This window comes from Spea bombifrons, chromosome 5 (assembly GCF_027358695.1).
Source record: "Spea bombifrons isolate aSpeBom1 chromosome 5, aSpeBom1.2.pri, whole genome shotgun sequence".
Taxonomy (NCBI): Eukaryota; Metazoa; Chordata; class Amphibia; order Anura; family Pelobatidae; genus Spea; species Spea bombifrons.
In genome coordinates, this window is record NC_071091.1 from 15646119 (window position 1) to 15664348 (window position 18230).

The following is an 18230-nucleotide window of genomic DNA, read 5'->3' on the forward strand; positions in this document are numbered from 1 at the left end:
GAATTGCTTTCTATGTGCAGTTTACATATTATCAAAATCTCAAATATTCTCAAAATCTCTAATAGTTGAAGACTTACATGTCTACAATATACAAAAATTGGTGAAGGCATTTCTACCATCACTGTTCCTAACACATTTCAAGGATGAGCTGAGTGGCACCCATCATGGCCATGTATAGAGGCAGCTTGGTGGATAACAAGGCCGCTAAGCAACTCAGCAGGCTCTTTTATATAGAAACATTACGTAAGGCTTGGGGTTTTTTGTTTTTTTATTAAGGGATGCTCCCGCTATCATATGTATTTCAATGCACCCCTTTAAATTAACATTTTTTTCTCATCACAGCCCATTTGCACTTTTCACCTCCACCAACTCCTAGAGCTGGTTTTCATGGCGTGTCCATGGTGCTACTTAGGACGGGTCTACTCCTTACATTAAGGGTAACAATCGTAGGAGATCCACAGTGTTTTCTAGAAAAACTGGACAGCATGGTAAGGATGCTGGTCGTTCGGCTTTAGTTTATTTCAAACTATCATGTGAAAAACATACTAAGACTTCTTCTTTAATAAAATACGCTTTCTTTGAAAGTCTTTAATCTATTAAAACTGTATTGTAAGGACCTTGTTTTACTTTGATATAATATAAAAATGATCCAATAGATGGGAGCGTTCCACGCTTCACCCATGACTCTAGTTTCTTTGTACTAAGCGGGACACTAATTGGAGTTGGATGATGATCTGTATAGTATATAGCAAAAGAAATAAAAACAATAAAACTTATTACAGGCAGCTGGTTGCATTAAGCATCTGAACTCTGACAACATACTGTAAGATTACATGAATTTTTATTTATAGCTTTAGTATGTTTAAGGAAAGACAAAGACAAGAAGACAAGGATGGTTTCATAACTAAAAAATATGCATATAGAAACCCGTGAGAAACAGCCACCATCTAATCCATGCGACTGAATTGACATAAAACAAAATTTAGAAACGTTCACAAGAATGCATAGCTAACAGGATCTGTTTGCGCTACGCTTTACAAACACTGTTTTGCACATTGGCTAAAAAGTTGACACCGGAATCACAGTCTGGGCAGTAACACCACGATCTCTGGCCACCAGGACTGTCTGGCATAACCACAAGAAACATTTCAAAATATTAGAAATTGAGAATGGACATTCCTGGAATTATAATCACTGCTCGGCACAGCTATTTCATAATCCTCAAATACCCGAGATACTTTTATGCAGATACAAATATGTTAAGACTAACAGAAAGGTTTCTTAAAATATGAAGCTACACAAGATCTTGCTTTTGGCCATTTGTCAAACAAATTTTAACGTGTTTGGTAATTACAGTGAAGGCAGTAAATTATATGAACATGAATTATAGTTTCCATTACCTAGAACATTTAGAGCAGTCTGAACAGATTGGCAGATGTTATATATAAAAATGATGACCAACAGGTAGATTAATGGATTATATACAGCTCATATGGAGGAAAATAAAGAAAATAATTTAGTCTAAGAAAGTAAAAAACTGATTGTGAGACGTCGCCAATAAAGGAAAAAGAACTGACTATCAATATATTGTCTATAGGAATAAGTGTTGATGGGTCCTCTAAGGACCTGCTTAAATGTAACACATTTGAATTTTAAAATTAAAATTGCTTGTATCGTAAGAGCGGTTCAGGTAATTACTGCAGGGTTAGCTAGTAGATAGCTGCTCGGATGTTAAAGAACTACATTAGCAACCCTAAAACAGGCATTTTTCTTTTAGGGTACTAGCTAGGCATCATTTTGGTTGAAGCAGCCACCAGCTGGATTATCCATTTAACTCTGGGCAAGTGCCATAGTGTCCCTAATGGATAACCCAACGCCACCCTGTCCTCATGCCAGCTCTTGGAATGTGTCATAAAGCTATTGATCTCAATTGAAATACCCAGCTAGTACACTTGCGCACTACTGAATACATATACGAGTTCTGGTTATTAGAATAAAAAAATGACATAGTAAAAAAAAAAAGACTGAACTGTGAGTGAATTGTAGATTAGCAAGGATGATTCCTTACACGAGCAGAAGGTATTGCTGCTTGAAGACTGAAGGCAAACACCTCTCATAGACATCCTACTATTCTTATGCTTCCTAATTAAAACATCAATTTAGACACTGACATGTTTCTTAAATAAACTTAGTTCCCTTCTGTTCAGAGCAAAGTAATATATAGTACTAAGTAAACTGTGAAAATATATCTGTAAACAGAATGAAAATGGGATACACTTAACTCTTTTATTCAAATAAAGGTAGACTAAATTATAAAGGTAAGATAATTCTGAAATATTAAATAATTTATTAAATAAAACCGATAACAGGAAAACCGATGGAATAGATTGCATCACTTGCATTACCAAATAAGCAGTTTTCAGACATGTCACAATGTATATCACGTATATTGTGTTTAGCCTCCTTGTTCGGTGTTCAGCATAACTAAAGTCATTTAGGAAACTACCTATAGTTTGACCACTGAATAAACTTGAGTCAATGGTTTGGAGAAATTTGACTTAAAATTAAATCATTATTCAACCTTAATCAACTTGACATGCCTGGCTAACTGAAAGAAAATACCATATTCATTAGTTTCCAGGTCTGAGGTCACCTCAATCTCTGGTAGTGTGCACTAAAATGACCATAACAGTAAATGTATATATTATATATATACTGTATGTATGTCACACTTAAATCCATCCTATGCCATAGCCTTAGCATACTTTTACATTCTAAAGCCAATCTAACAAGATCTGCATACCCTCGCTCAATTTAAAGGGAAACTCCAACCATCATATGTACATAATATATGATAGTTGAGTAGTCCTTTAATGGGAGCACGTTAAGCAGCCAATCAGTTCCACAAAGACGTGACCACTGAGGAGGTATTGTGTCCTGGAGGTTTTCTTAACAGGTTTAATAAATGCATATCAAAGTGCCTACAAAACAATTTAATATGCATTCTTTGTTGGTAGAGCTACATGGAACATTAGACTGTCCCTTTCAAAGTACCTGGTTTTTCCTATTCAGCATGGATACATACTTCTTGAGCAATGACCACGGGTGTTAGAAAATCTTAAAAGGGCACTCTGTGTTCACCAGGACTAAGTTTGCAAAACAAATGGAGGTCATCAGATTCTGGGTCTTCATTTAGCATAGTTGCTCGCTGAGGACCAAATATGAATTTCTGGCTAGGTTGCAAAAAAGACAATAATATCCTTTATGTTAGAACAAGAGGACATAATCTAAAACTAGAGGGACAGATGCTTAGACGTAATGTAAGGAAGTTTTACTATGTAAATTCAGTCAGCCTGATGTGATGATAGCTCACACTGCCCAACTACAATAACAGGGCACATGTGCTTTTCACAAGGTTTAAAGATAATGCATCTCAGAAAGGAAAATGATAAGGCCATTCATTCACAAAAGCTAGGAATGGTAAATGAACTCCATAAGATTGTTGTCCAATCCATAAAAGTATTTTAATAATTATACATATATTATACAACATTAGCTTTTTATTTCATTATATTTGCACATATGTTTTCTGAGCTATAGTGCTGTCCTCTTGAATTGCATTTTTCCCAAGAACATAGTGGAGAAGTTTGAACCGAACGTTTTGTCCTTCTATGAAAAGTAAAGAGGTTATGCATTGGGCATTGCCCATTTGAAATTATATTATTAAATTCAGCAGTGCATCTTGAGCTCTTTAGGTGCAAAGACTAAAGATGCCTCCATGGTGCTCAAAAATTATATAAGTATTACCGAATATGGACAAGAGTGGGTGGAGCTCCAAGTGGGTCATACCACTTTTTGGTTTTCGAAGAGGTAGTGCTGATGACCAGTACCTTGTCTGTGTCCTGGAGAAGCTGACTCCATGCATGAACATACGTCTGAATAATGAGTGAAAGAAACCTAATCAAATCACAAACCTTCCAAAAACAACTTAATTTACCTTGACAGGACATCATTTTAATGTGTCTCATTTCATATGTTCAAATATCCCTATGAATACAATGAGAATGTACTGAACAATACTACTAATACTTTCTTAGGTTTATTATTCCAAGGTATGCGTGTGCCAACACTGCCTTTATTATAATGTTTATTATGTGCATTTACCGTCCCCCTTTACAAGCACTTGTAAATAGGTTTGTTCTAACTGCTTTTTGTGATAGAAGATATATGCCTCACTAGGAAACATCAATTTGTCTGAACTGTATCGGCGAAGAAGGGCATAATACTTCATAATAGATGCTGGAATGATCAGACGCCAACAAGAATAAGACAGGATCAAGAAGTGGAACCGGTGAGCATGTTTCTGAATACATTACATGGAACGGTCTCACCTGAGGGTGCGAACACAGAGATTTAATGATTTTATTTACATATTTTTTTTTCAAACCGGATACCATTGTTCATTGCACCATCTGGAATTCTATCTTTTCAATACTCTTAATATTCAACTTAATTAAGCAAAGCATGTTTTGAACAATTGTTGACAGCATAAAAAATATTTGACAACATTGCTTATTAAAGTTATTTTACTTCAGATTTAGAATTTAAAAAAATGAACATGTACAACCGGAGATGCTATCATTATGACTGAATATAACTCCATATGTTGCATCCATTCCAATCTTCTTTAAATGATACACTGCAAATCAGGCTAAAAATGTTTTCTTAGAAATAACTCAAGATTTCTTGACAGCTTCATCATGTACAGTATTTGAAATGTTTCCCTTTTGTGAAAGATAAATAGAATTAATTAGAAGAGTGGGCACAATTCAGGAAGGCTACCGTATAAAAACAATATTATTATAAAGGAGATAACACTACCTACAGTAATGTTGCTGCCATCTGTATTGAAGTGCTGGCTTTCATATGAGCCTGACACCTGACTATATGAAAACACCATATGGCCTATTCAATAATGGCAGAAGAGTGGGCAGAAGAATGAGCCCTGATAGAAAGAAATCTAACACTGGGTTATACACAGTAACATATAAACTATCTAAGATGGGATGTCAGCACAGAGTTGTCCAAATACATGGGCAGTGAAGTGACATAAAAAAAATGCTCCACCGATGGAACCACTTTTTGACCATGTGCAGTGGCTTATTTTGGACATTACAGATTTACAGGTACCATTACTTCAAATAATTAGGACAACCTATGCCGTAGTTGTTAGGACTTTCCTAACACATTTCAGACTGGAGCTATGATATACTGCAGCTGGGATGTAACCTGTGGGTAGGTAAAATGAAGTTCCTCCCTTTCCATCCATAGCCTTAATGACACACATCGCCTCCTAATGCAATTTATGGAGGCTGGGCCGAGTCGGCCTGGACCTGCCACCCTAGGCCGGGATATACCACAGTATACAGAGTCTATCTAATGCAGAGTCCATCTCCGCCACGGTCCTTGCAACCAAGAGCACCAGCAAGTTCAGCACAATGCACATCACAAGCCTCTAGAGGTGATGAAGCATATATAAAGAGAGTAGAGGAAAAATAGAGCGAGAACAGAAAGTGTTTTGTCCACCTAAACTATCATAGGGTATTCAAAGCCACAACAGTAAAACTCTTTTGTATCTTCAAGCATGAAGTTTGTGACCGATAAAAATCCAGAAAGGATAATTATACTTATTTAGCATCCTACGGACAAGATATAAAGGTACTGCAATTAAGAAATACATTTTGTAGTATACAACGATTAATCATCTCTCAGTTCACAGTTTACTTTCCAAGCAATATATTCACAAACAAATCATTCAAGGATGCCAGAAATGAAAAATGCCATTTCCCCAGGGCATCTCGTCAGGAAGACTGCTACTTTATTGTAGAGGATTAGAATATTATTAATATGTGTGTCAATGGAAATACACAAATTAATAATTAAATACCATCTACTTTGGGTACGATTTTCCTTGGGTAAGAGCTAGGAACACACCAGGTTTCACCCAAATGGGGGACCTGCATTTGATGACACCCATTCTCTGCCCAGGTTCCCCCCACTCTGCTAAAGTTCCACCAACTTCTATGTACTCATCACCACTTCAACATCTAAACGTGGATAGCCTTGACCCGCTGCATGTGTAGTACTGCCATGTATCAAAACCATACCCCGCTATTGTCTCCTATAAAAAGCAGGAAAGGGTCATCTGGGCAGCCAGCCTAGGATTTCTCCAGGTATGGTGGCTGGCCACCCATTGACATCTTACGTTTAACTGAGCATCATAGAAGTGGTAGCCACCTTATGTGGCTACCTATGCCATTGGCAAACATGTGACAATTCAGAGCTTTTGTGTTACCTACTTGCCGCCACATAGGAGAGGGAGACCTCCTCTCCCCACTCAGCCGCAGCAGCAGCCGTCACAGAGGGAGACCCCCCTCCACCGCACGACAACCGCCACAGCAGCAGCCACCACGGAGGAGAGGGAGACCCCCCTCCACCGCACAACTATCACCGCAGCTGCCTCAACGGAGGAGAGGGAGACCCCCCTCCTCTTCCCGTCCCCCGCTGCAATCCTGTGAAGAGCTGCACAGGGGATGGAAACATCCTTCTGCGCGCAACCTGCTTCGGCGCTACAGGTCTATACGATGGTAGATTACGCCACACTCAAGATGGTCGTCTATGCCTAGTCCTAGTCCTCAGAGTGTGTTTTGATATTTAGTCCTTTGTGTTTGACCTCGGCCTTGTCTCTCGACCACGTGTATTCTCTGGCATCCTGACCCTGGCGTGTTTACCCGTTTATCCTGTTTTCCGGAATCCTGACCTCACCTTGTTGAACGTTACTCTACCCTTGAGTCCTACTCGACTTCAGTGACATTTTTTCTCGTTTTCTGAGATTTGGGAAGTCTATTAGATACCCCTGTCCTAAGCATATTTAAATTCAATTTTTAATGTTATTTTCATACCTGTTTCATTGTTAAATCGTTCCAATAATATGACTAGCAGTTGCTTTAATTCCTAAATTTCTTCTCATAAATAATTGTACGGCAGAACAAAAAAAAAAATATTCAGAGCTTACATAACTGTATTAGGTCATGTAAACTATTTTGCAACATGCGCAGCTACTGCCAGTAAAATCTGCCTGTTTTGCAAGTCCTTTGCAGGGAAATACTTTTTAAATAAAAAGTTAATGATTTGAAATTTGGCTTCCAGCAGAGAAAGTGTACTGTTTGTTTTAGCCGCATTTTCAAATATTTAGAGAAAAAAATTGCTTCAGCAAAAAACAGCTATTACAATAAAATCATGACTCATGAATGTATTGTTTGCATCAGTGAGTTTAGTGGAGCGAAATCTACAGAAAGTTATATTTCACATTATGTTTTCCACAATCATATTTTATTAATAGTGTTTGTATTTTCTGCTACTCACTTGGAGCAATTCCCATTTTTATTGTTTTTGCGGTAGCTAGCACAGTCACTTGTAATGACCAAAGACAATGGCAGGGGGAATAAAGATTCCTCTTAAACCTAAGGCCAAGCAGTAGGGTTATGGGTGGATTTATTGACGCCAAGTTAAAAAGAGGACGCCTCTTTTGTAAACTAAGAATGATAATTCATGTACCAGGTCAGGGAAAAGCACAAAGTACGTAATCATATGGTTTTGCTCCTTAGAACATAAGCATTACCCCTGCCGTGTGTACTGTTTGTGAAAACTGCGGCCCTTACTTAACTCCTTAAGGACAATGGGCGGTCCCTAAACCCATTGAAAAAAATGCATTTTGAGCCCGCACATGTACAGGCTTTGTCATTAAGGGGTTAATACCTGATCTTGACTCTGCAATATATGCAAAACGCTAGCCAAACTTGCCAAAACTACTTATTTCTCACTAATCCCACCAACTTTTGGAGTGTCATTAAAAATATGTATGACCTCCCACGCTGCTCACCACCCACGGCAATAAAAACACATAATGATGTTCTTTCGAATGAAAATATCAAATTATGTCAATAACTATCCTGTAGGATGTGCCACCGCTTTGATCGTAAAACACAAGAATTATGATCACTGTGCTGTTCCTATGGCTGACCAATTCCTCTTTCTCACCCCTGACTAAACACCTTATGGAATTTGCACCTTTTTCAGGGAAATAGAAGCACATTTGGTCAACCAAAAAATGAAATTGCAATGTGACCCGGATCTACTTCCATCGCTGCTACTTAGACTCAGTGCAACGATTATTGCCCACCCCATTGCTCACCTATTCAATACTCCCCTATCCTCTGGTTATCCCAGTTATCAACTGGTTTTGCTCCTTCCTATCTGTGTCCCTTGCTGAGGCTTCTTCCCTTCCTTTGCTGATCAAGTGTGGAGAGACTCATGGATTCATCCTCGGCCCCTGCTGTTCTTGCTTCATATCCACAAAATATCCTCAAAGCTTTACAAATCTAGCATGGATCCCCATCTAGGGAAATTTGTTATGTGGCAAATGTTAATGCCAGTCTTAAACTATGGGGACGTGGTTTACAACCCATCTCGGGAAACTTCACATGCTGTACAATGTGCTGTGTCCTCAAGTATGATTACAACACACACTGCGAAATGTTAAAAGAGCAAAACTGGCTGGCGCACTCTCCACTTAGCTTGCCTAGTGCATTACCTTCCTACCTGGGCAGCACGCTCACTCTTACTCCCTGCACGTCCTACAATTTCAGATCCAGTACCAGCGCCCTCATTGCAAATAGAAAGCAAGTCAAGGTGCATTTTCCTTCAGAGCTCCTCATATGTGGAATAGCCTCAAAGATTCCATCAAATCATCAAATAGCATATTAGATCACAATTTCCTATTTTTTTTCTGTTCATGTCTATTATTTATTATTTTATTATTTATTATTGTTTTTTTTCTATTGTTTACTTTTGTTTCAGCTGTATACTCTGTATGTGAAACCGCTTCTGGACTTAGCTCCCCAGGACAAACTTGAAAACAAGGGAAATCTCAGTGTATTCTTCCTGGTTAAATACTTTCTTAATAAACATAAAAAAAATAATCCAACGTCTGCTGGTTCTGCAATTGCTTATACTCTAGCATAGCCATAACACTCAACACAGTTTGATTCAGGAAAGGTCACACAGCCATAATATCAAATTCTCAAAGCGACACAAAGCTGTCCTCACCTGTACGTTTCCCATATCAAAGCATTAATTATAAGGCTGAATGTTATACATTTACTTCACAGCGGAATTTAACACAATATAATGGAGTCGATATCTTTCAAATGAGCGCTAGTTGTCATTTATAGAGGAATTTGTACCTTTTCATTTTGATATAATAAATGATTTTAAGCTAAGTTTATATAATGCGATGCATCAAGAAGCCATACAGCAAGTAAAGCTAATAAGGCTGCATACAAAGCATTAAATACAGATAAACTGCCCACTATTGGCCTCTATCATTATTTTGTTGGGGTGAAGGACACGATTGCATGCTACTAGGGAGTAGGGAGGCGATCAATATTAAAGAGATCCCTTTCTATGTTCCGGCAATAATACGGTAATGAGAAAAATACTTTCTGCGGAAACACAGCAGCTGGAGAGCTTGGCTCCAAGATCAGGAATTTCCCCTGGAATTTCCCGGCCAGAGCTACCCTTACTGCAGACAGACTCGAATGTGGCTTGACTTCCAATGTTTGTATTAACAGCTTCAAGAAACGATTTGCATTTTATTCACAAAAGTTGAACATGATGAATAATATTACATAGTGTGAGACTAGCCCGAGCAACCAGAAACTGGTGATTCTAAGCGGATGTGTGTAATAACCTTCGGCAAAAAGGGTTAATACACTTAAATGGACTTCAAGTACAGATGCTGAACACATACGCTTTTTTTCTGGGACAAGTGGAGGGTTGATGTAAGGTTTGAGATTTGAATGCAGTGAAATGAGCACTCAGGCTTCAATAAACAGTTTATACCTGCCATCACATTTTATTTAAATCAGGTTAAAATGAGAGAATAATTACATCGGAGGTCAACTCTGGGTTTTAGTATACAATCTCTGGATATTTACCCCTTACATGTTTGTTGGGCTGCAAATATTCACAGAGAGCAGACATTTGATCTGGGCCCAAGGTAGATAAACCACCTGCCATATTGTCATTGAGGGATCCCAGGTGCTTTTGACATTTTGTGAGTATTGTATTGCAATCCATTGATACTGCCAAGAAAGAGTCAACTGTAACGGTCTTTCAGCTGCAAATGCAATCTACAACGTAGCGTTTTTTCCCTAAATGTTGCACATAATACAATTTAAACTTGAAGACATAAAAAACTAAATTGCATCTTATTTCAGATCTTAGGAAAAGTCTAAAATATACTAATATACATTCAAGTTTGTAGGTCTTGTTGAATACAAGTAAGCATCTGGTACAAAATTGGCCTTATCACCATAGCAACAAATGAAGTGGTTCAATCATGTACAATTCAAGAGTTTCTATGGTGATAAGGCCACTTTCAATGTTTGTGCCAAAAGACCCTCCATAAAAAGTTCAGAAACAGTTAAGTTACTGGTAATGTTCTATTAGCTATAGGTACCTGCCTTCTGAAATTTCTCCATGCCTGAAATGGATAATATAACTTAAAAAAGTATCAGCCATAAGAAATATAATTCAATATATTACATATAATAAAACAAATGCCCTTTCTTGTATGTGAGTGTTTTATCAGCTAGAAATATTCATTTCCAGAAATCTGCAGCATTTGTTTATTAATCACAAAGGAAATAATGAGAAATCTATTTGCGTGGCATCTAGTAGCTTGATGAATTGGCTTTGTTAAACTGCCAATATGGTCTGTGTTCTTAGGTTCAGATTTGAGAACAATTGGTGTTTCAGTTGTAGGTCTAGACTGAATTGAAGCTGTATACTTAAGAGTAATCTTTTTGGTAAATGCACCTAATTAAATCAATCACTAAAATTGTTACATTAAATAATTACATTTCTATGATTTTGTGGTTTCATAATGGAAACTTTAACATTTGTGTTGGTGGTGTGTAGGAAAACTTACCTGATTGTATTGGTGTCTTAGTTCCTGGATCCCTGGGTATGCTCAGTCTGCAGCAGGCTTTCACATTTGTATTTGTACAAACTTGTTTTTTTGCGCGTTGTATGAATCTCCAATAACAAGGAGGGACCCAACAAATAAAAATGTATAGCAAAACCGAAATTTAATTCAGTAAAGTAAATCAACCTTACGTTAAGTATGACTATTACAGTGCAAAATGTGCAAATCTCTGTGGGGTTCTGTGGACCTCAAGCTTGTTCCACACATTCACAACCCCCTCAGTAAATTAGTTCTTCCTTACATTAAGACTGCATTACATTAAATACAAGTACAAATCTAAGAGGTTCTGTGGACCTCAAACTTCTGCTGGGAGGCTGTTCCGCATATCTACCACCCCCTCAGTAAAGTAAATATTCCTTAAATTAAGTATGACTAAATTACACTAAATAAAAGTAAAAATTTCAGGGGGAGGATAATGAACATGCAAATGGCAATTAATCTTTTCAGTGTCTTCAAGGAAAGCTGTGCATTAATTTACCAGCCAAGCAAAGATTATGTTATAATCTAGAGCAGCTTCTATTGCAGGCACTGTGTGTGCAAAACACCCCCCCCACACACACACACACACACTCCTTTCTCCTGTCATTTTTTACTTAGCAACAGGGCACTGTCTTGCATACTGACTCCCCATTCTCAGCTCCCTTGCTCCCTCCCCGTGTCAGCATAGTCTCCGCATCTGCAGAGCGAGATCAGAGGAGACCAGAAACCAGCTAGAGAAGTTAAGTGAGAAGAAGAGGGGGCGGATACAAGGCAGGTGGAGGGTGCAGGGGACACAGACAGTACTGGGCAACACAGAGAGATCGTTTTTTGGGGGCAACACATTTTGTTTTCAAATAAAAAAGCCCTGAATTGGACAGAAAACAGAATTTGTCTGTAGAGCATCCATATATACGTGACTATGTAGCACTCTTTATAAGTGTAATGCAATTGTGGGAGTGTTTGGATCCGCAGAAGGGTTGCAGGTCATGAGGGGACACTTGGAGAGTAACACAAGGTCAAGTGTAGGTCAGTTAAATAAAATAATTATGAGGTTTTACGATAAAGCATTAAATAGGTATTACTTACAACGCTTTATTAATAAAATATTGTTAAGCGTGGCAGATGACAGAGATGCAGTTTTGGCTATGATTACAGTATAATAACATTTTGTCAGAGTCATAAGTGCAGCAATACTGGCGGTATAGTAAAACGTGAAGTTTGCAAAGTGCTGTAAAAGCAATTACAAGTTCTAATTTAGTACTACACAATTAAATCCGTTCAAAAAGTGAATAGAAATGATTGTCTTTAAATCAATAAAATATATCAAGTATTCATATTGTTCGTCCCAAACACATGCTACTCTTGGACCTGAAGCACTTAATTTTCTTGTAATAAATGGTCATTAGAATCAACGAAGACAAATTCACATTTAAAAACGTTATCATTGTAACACAATGCCTAGAAATTGTTCATTTACTGTGTTGAGTCAAGGTATACATATGAGAAGTACAAAAAGCATTCAGATTGGAGAAAGGAAAGTTGGAACCATGTCTACTAGCTTATGTGCCTTGTCACATGCACTGTATATTTGTTTTTTGCTCTTTTTGATCATTGAAATTTGTTTTTCTTTTTCCTCTTCTCCTCTCTCTCCTTCCTATTCTCTTCTCTATCCTTCCTCTTCTCTTCCATGCCCACTTTCTGCCATCCCTTTTCCTCCCTACACAAAACGCTATTCAGCAGCACTCTCCTCCCTGCACACAACACTATACACTAGATCAGCATGACCTACAATGCCCATGCTAACAAAGTTTTTATATAAAGAGACAGCATACATCATGATCAACATAACCTTCCTGTCCTGCAAATAACATATGGTGTACATTTTTTATTTCAACCAACACACAATGCTATTGCTCCTCCCTCTTATTTGCATCCAAAGTAGCTGTTCAATACAATCTCTCAAAAGCTAACCTTTAAAATAAACACAGTATGTGCAGTAGGTGTGTCACGTGACCTGGCCTTTCTTTCACCATACATGAGAACCACACAGAACCACCCAAGTTTCACTGGATCACTATTCCCATGGTTGCCTTCTAGAGTCAGTCAAGCAGCAGTAACGACTAATGCTTGGCTTATGGCGCACCACCTGCAAGGTAGTCCTAAACTGTAGCTGCAAAGTAGTCCTGAAGTATTACTTATTATCTAAACAAATCATTGTAAAACACAAGCATCCTTTTTGGCACTAGACCACTTAGGCCTTCAATCCTTGAGGCCTGCATACATGCCAGGTTTATAAGATGGCCCACTGCTCATCCACACTGTTAACCGTCTCATCATACACAAAATACTAAATTCTTGAAAGGGACCTTGTTTGACACCCCTTCACAGGTTTATAGATGAAACGTAATTCCATTATTGGTGGCCAATTACTATTGAATCCATAAAGGTCCACAGAAACAGGGAGAGAAGCAGAAGATGTATTCACTTAGTAGGCAGTCTTGACCACATGTTTTTGCACATCAAAATAACATAGATATCCCTCTAAATGCATGGCCAGCAACAAAAGGCTGCTATGTTTTGGTTTAACTGAAGAAATATGCCATATTTTCTTTATCAACATAGCATGATCAACATTGACACTTTTAGCCGATAACAGCTTACAAGTCAGAAATATAACGATGTTACTGCATTTTAACATTTGTTTTTTTATATTGCAATAGCACCACTCACTGGACGCCTGAGTTTCTTCTTTTCCTTGGGCATGAAATTCATAATTTGAAATAGGTCCTTCGCATATTTTCTTCAGCAAATAAGTGTTTTGATACCTCAAAACATCTCATGAGGGTATTGAGCAGAAGACTTCAGCAGATGAGCATGGACCATTGCACCCTGTATGTAAGTGTAGTATGTTCTCACCAACAAAAAAAAATATATATATATACACATACACATACACATACAATATATATATATATATACACACACACACACACCTGTATATGTATATAATGTAAGTTACATTTGTAAGTTCATTTTGTGCGTGTTACTTACATTCTATATATCATTTTTTGTTGGTCAGAACATACTACACTATTATTGTTATTATTTTTTCCATTTGTATTTGCATTGTGTTTTCTCTACATTTCTTAATTGGCGACAGTTGAAATCTTTGAATTACCATTTATGTAGAAGGCTGGGGACATAAAAATTTGGACTGCAAGTGCTATAAAAAAAAAACTCTCCCCCGCTTAATATGAAACTGTCCACGGTCATATTTAGCTTGATGCCTTTATAACCTATTTGTGTGTTTACTATCTACACTAGAATAAATCACTGGCTGCAATTTTCAAACAAAAGCTGAAATCTATTCTTGGACCCATTATTGGACTACAAATCATAATTCACTTGATGGGCACACATTAAAAGTAATCTGGCATCTAAAAAAACCCCCCAAAAAACTATGATTTGGTTTGGTAGTTTCTAAAAGAACATTAATGCATATTTGCCCAGTTTTATGCTTTGGTATAGTTTAACAAGGCTCTCTAAGAGATGGACATTGGCTTCTAGCAGGCTACTGCAATATCAGGATCAGTAAAGAAGCCTTCTACAGAACAAGTGCTTTGGCGATCAGTTATCTGTTTTAAATGTAAAGAATGACACCCAGTGGATTATAGGGGAACAGCAGGAATTTAAAACAAATTAATTGTTTACTTATGTGCTAATAACATTACATAAGTTATGGTGTGTAAACGTGATGGGAAAACCCTGCCACTTAAAATTAAAGGGGTAGTAGAAGCATTATTAAACACTCATCTACAGACACCAGACAAGCAAGAAGGCTTGTTTTTTCCCTCAGAAATCTCATGGTTCTGCCACAACCACAAGGGACTCTGGGTAGGCGCATTTGTCTAAAGGCCGTCTTGTACAGCAGGCGATTACCTTCAAGGGATCCATGTATAAAGTGGGCATAGAGGCAAAAGATGATTATTGTTGACCTTATTTGCATGCGCCTACCCAGAATCTCTTGTGGTTGTGGCAGCTCCAAGAGATTTCTGGCTTGTCTGGTGTCTGTAGATGAGTGTTGAATAATGCTTCTACTACATGCTAATAAGGAATTCTAACGTTCTGATAAGGGACATGGTATAGACCTGTGTATCCATTAGAGTGCATGGGGCCCTGGCATCTTAGTGGCTGGCCAGTCCTCTCCAATGAGGCTCACATCTTTTTATTCCTGTTCTGATTCTATGTTACACACGCAACCTCTAATGGAATAATTGTCCTATCTCAGCCTTTTGGCTAAGATCAAGTGTAGTTCCCCTTGTGGTGGGGGGGGTGACACTGGTCCTCTGACCTTAGGGTTCAGGAAAGCAATGGAGCCTGAGGTGGAATAGCCCCGGCAGAAATGCTGGAGTCACCGTGTGTGGTATTGCACGCCACTGCACACGGTGAGTGCACGTTCTCACTCGCGGCCTTCCAGCACTACCTTTTCCCCATGTACCTTTTGGTCTTGGGGTTAAGATTTTATTTTTGAATCTGGCAGGCCAGAAATGGCTTGTCCTTAAATTATTTTTCTTTAATTTATATAATTCACATCGTTTTTACACGAGTGCCGATTAATTTCCCCGTTTTTTGAATTCACGGCTTTTGAAATTCACGGCTTGGCCCCCACTATTCTTTGGCACACGTTTTTGTAATCACGTTTTTGGACACTGTTTTCTTTTTAGAGGCAGTGAAGTCTGGACTTTGCTGGAGGAGGATTGGGAGCCTTCTGGCCCCTTCCTCTCTTCAAGAAGGCCAGCAAGGAGTCTCACTCTTCGGGGTGAGACTCAAGATCCGACCCTCCCATGGGGGGGGTTGGAATTTGTCCGAGTTCTCCGTGAGGGACTCGGTATCGTAGTCTGGCTTCTGCTGCCTTGTGCACAGTTGCGGCACCCAGGTGCACGCACCTCGGGCTCAAGAAAAAAAAAAAAAAAAAAAGATCACAACAGTGATGAATAGTAGTTCAAAATATTGAACATACCTTAGTAATTAGATAAGCCAGAATTGATAATCAGTCAGATCTGATACTTTTATTTCCTAACTTTATTTTTTGATACAAACATGTAAATGCTTGTGTTGACACAAAAATATGATAAACAGAATTGATTAATACATTTGAAATGTAGGGAGGTATTTCAGAGGGATCCTCAGGTCTATTGTTGGTTGTGTGGCCCTGTGATGCAGCAATAACACATGCAAAATCCTCTTGTACGTATTGTTGGCTCTTTATTATTTAAAGCACCAATGAAAATTATGTACTCTTTTTGAGTGCTTCTTCAGACACCATATGTATACAATCGACAGATGAGATCATATATTCTGACAAATATATTTAATACATGGAGAAAACAATATTTATTGTAAATTGCAATAGTGTAATTTACCTGAAGAAAAAAAAAACAAAGGTACATTTACTCCATTTACCTAAAACTAAATATCATCCAAAGAAAATGCAGAAAAAAAGTAAAATAAAAAAAGCACCTTTGTAATTGCTGTGATTAATGATATGACTGAAATCATGTGATCAGAGACAGTGTTAATGGTTACCTAGAAACAGCTGGTAGTGGGGTACACAGAACTCCTATAAAGATGGCTTTAGTGTGACCAGAGTATAACAACAGCATGGGACATTATTGGGGTTAAACTGATTTTATTGATATAGCGCAGCAATGTATGCAGTGCTTTACACAGTGCCTTGGGTATGACAAACACTTATACAATGATAAACATACTGTATGCACTATAGGTCCAAAGGTATGAGGACACCTCTCCTAATTATTGAGTTTATGTGCTTCAGCAACACTTATTGTTAATAGGTGTATAAAATCAAGCACATAAGTAGCCATCTCCATAGACAAACATTGGCAGTAGAATCTGCCGTACTGAAGAGCTCAGTGACTTTAAACATGGCATTGCCACCTATGCCACAAGTCAGTTTCCTGACATTTCTGCCCTGTCAAATCTGCCCCATCCACTGTGGGTACTATTATTGTGCAGTGGAAGTGTCTAGAAAAAATAAAAGCTCAGCCTTGAAACAGTAGACCACGCACGCTGACAGAGCAGGGCTACAGAGTGCTGAAGTGCACAACATGTAAAAATCACCAGTTCTCTGTTCTCTACAGAGCTCAAAACTGGAGCAACATCAGCACAAGCACTGTGCGTCCAGAGCTTCATGAAAAGCCGAGCAGCTGCACGCAAGCCGAAAATCACTTTGCACAATGCCAAGCGTCAGCTGGAGTGGTGTAAAGCACACCACCACTGAACTCTAAAGCAGCAGAGACATGTGATAAATAACACTTCACTATCTGGATGTCTTATAGATGAATCTGGGTTTGGCAAATGCCAGGCAAAAGCTACCTACAGGAATCCATAGCGCCTGCTGTAAGTTTGGTGGAGCAGGAATAATGATCCGGAGCTGTTTTTCAGGATTTGGGCCCCTTAGTTCCATTAAAGGGCAATGTTAATGCTACAGCATACATGGACGTTTTAGACAATTGTATACTTCTAACTCACAAAAGCTCTTTTGGCTAAATTGGAACAAATTCCCACTGAAACACTCCAACATCTTGTGGAAAGACTGAGTGGACTGTGGCTGTTATAGCCACAAGGTGGGGGCAACATCATAATAATGCCCATGGTTTTGGAATGGGATGTCCAACAAGCTCATATAGGTGTAAAGAGCAGTATGCTTGAAGACTCAAAGACATATAATCTAAAAAACATGTGAAAAGGATATATATTCAAGGAAATTGAATTCTTAAAATTTTGTTAGTGTGGTGGGTGTTTTTGGGGGATTAGGTAGGGTTTCAAAAAATAACATTTTAAAACAATAGAAAACTTAAAGTAAATTAAAATTATATAGGAATATATTAAATATATTTTTGGTTTCTCATTCATACTAGCTGTGTATAATTTATATACCTAGAAAACTTTTTATTTCATAAAAAATGTCTTGATATATGTTGTTTTTTTTTTTTAAAAAAAAAAGCCCTACTTGTCCCCCCATAAATCTTGTATGTTTACAATAAATGTGAAAAAGACAAATGGGTTGAAGAAAGGCAGCAAAAATAAATAAATTGCTCTGAACCTGTGGCTTAAAAAA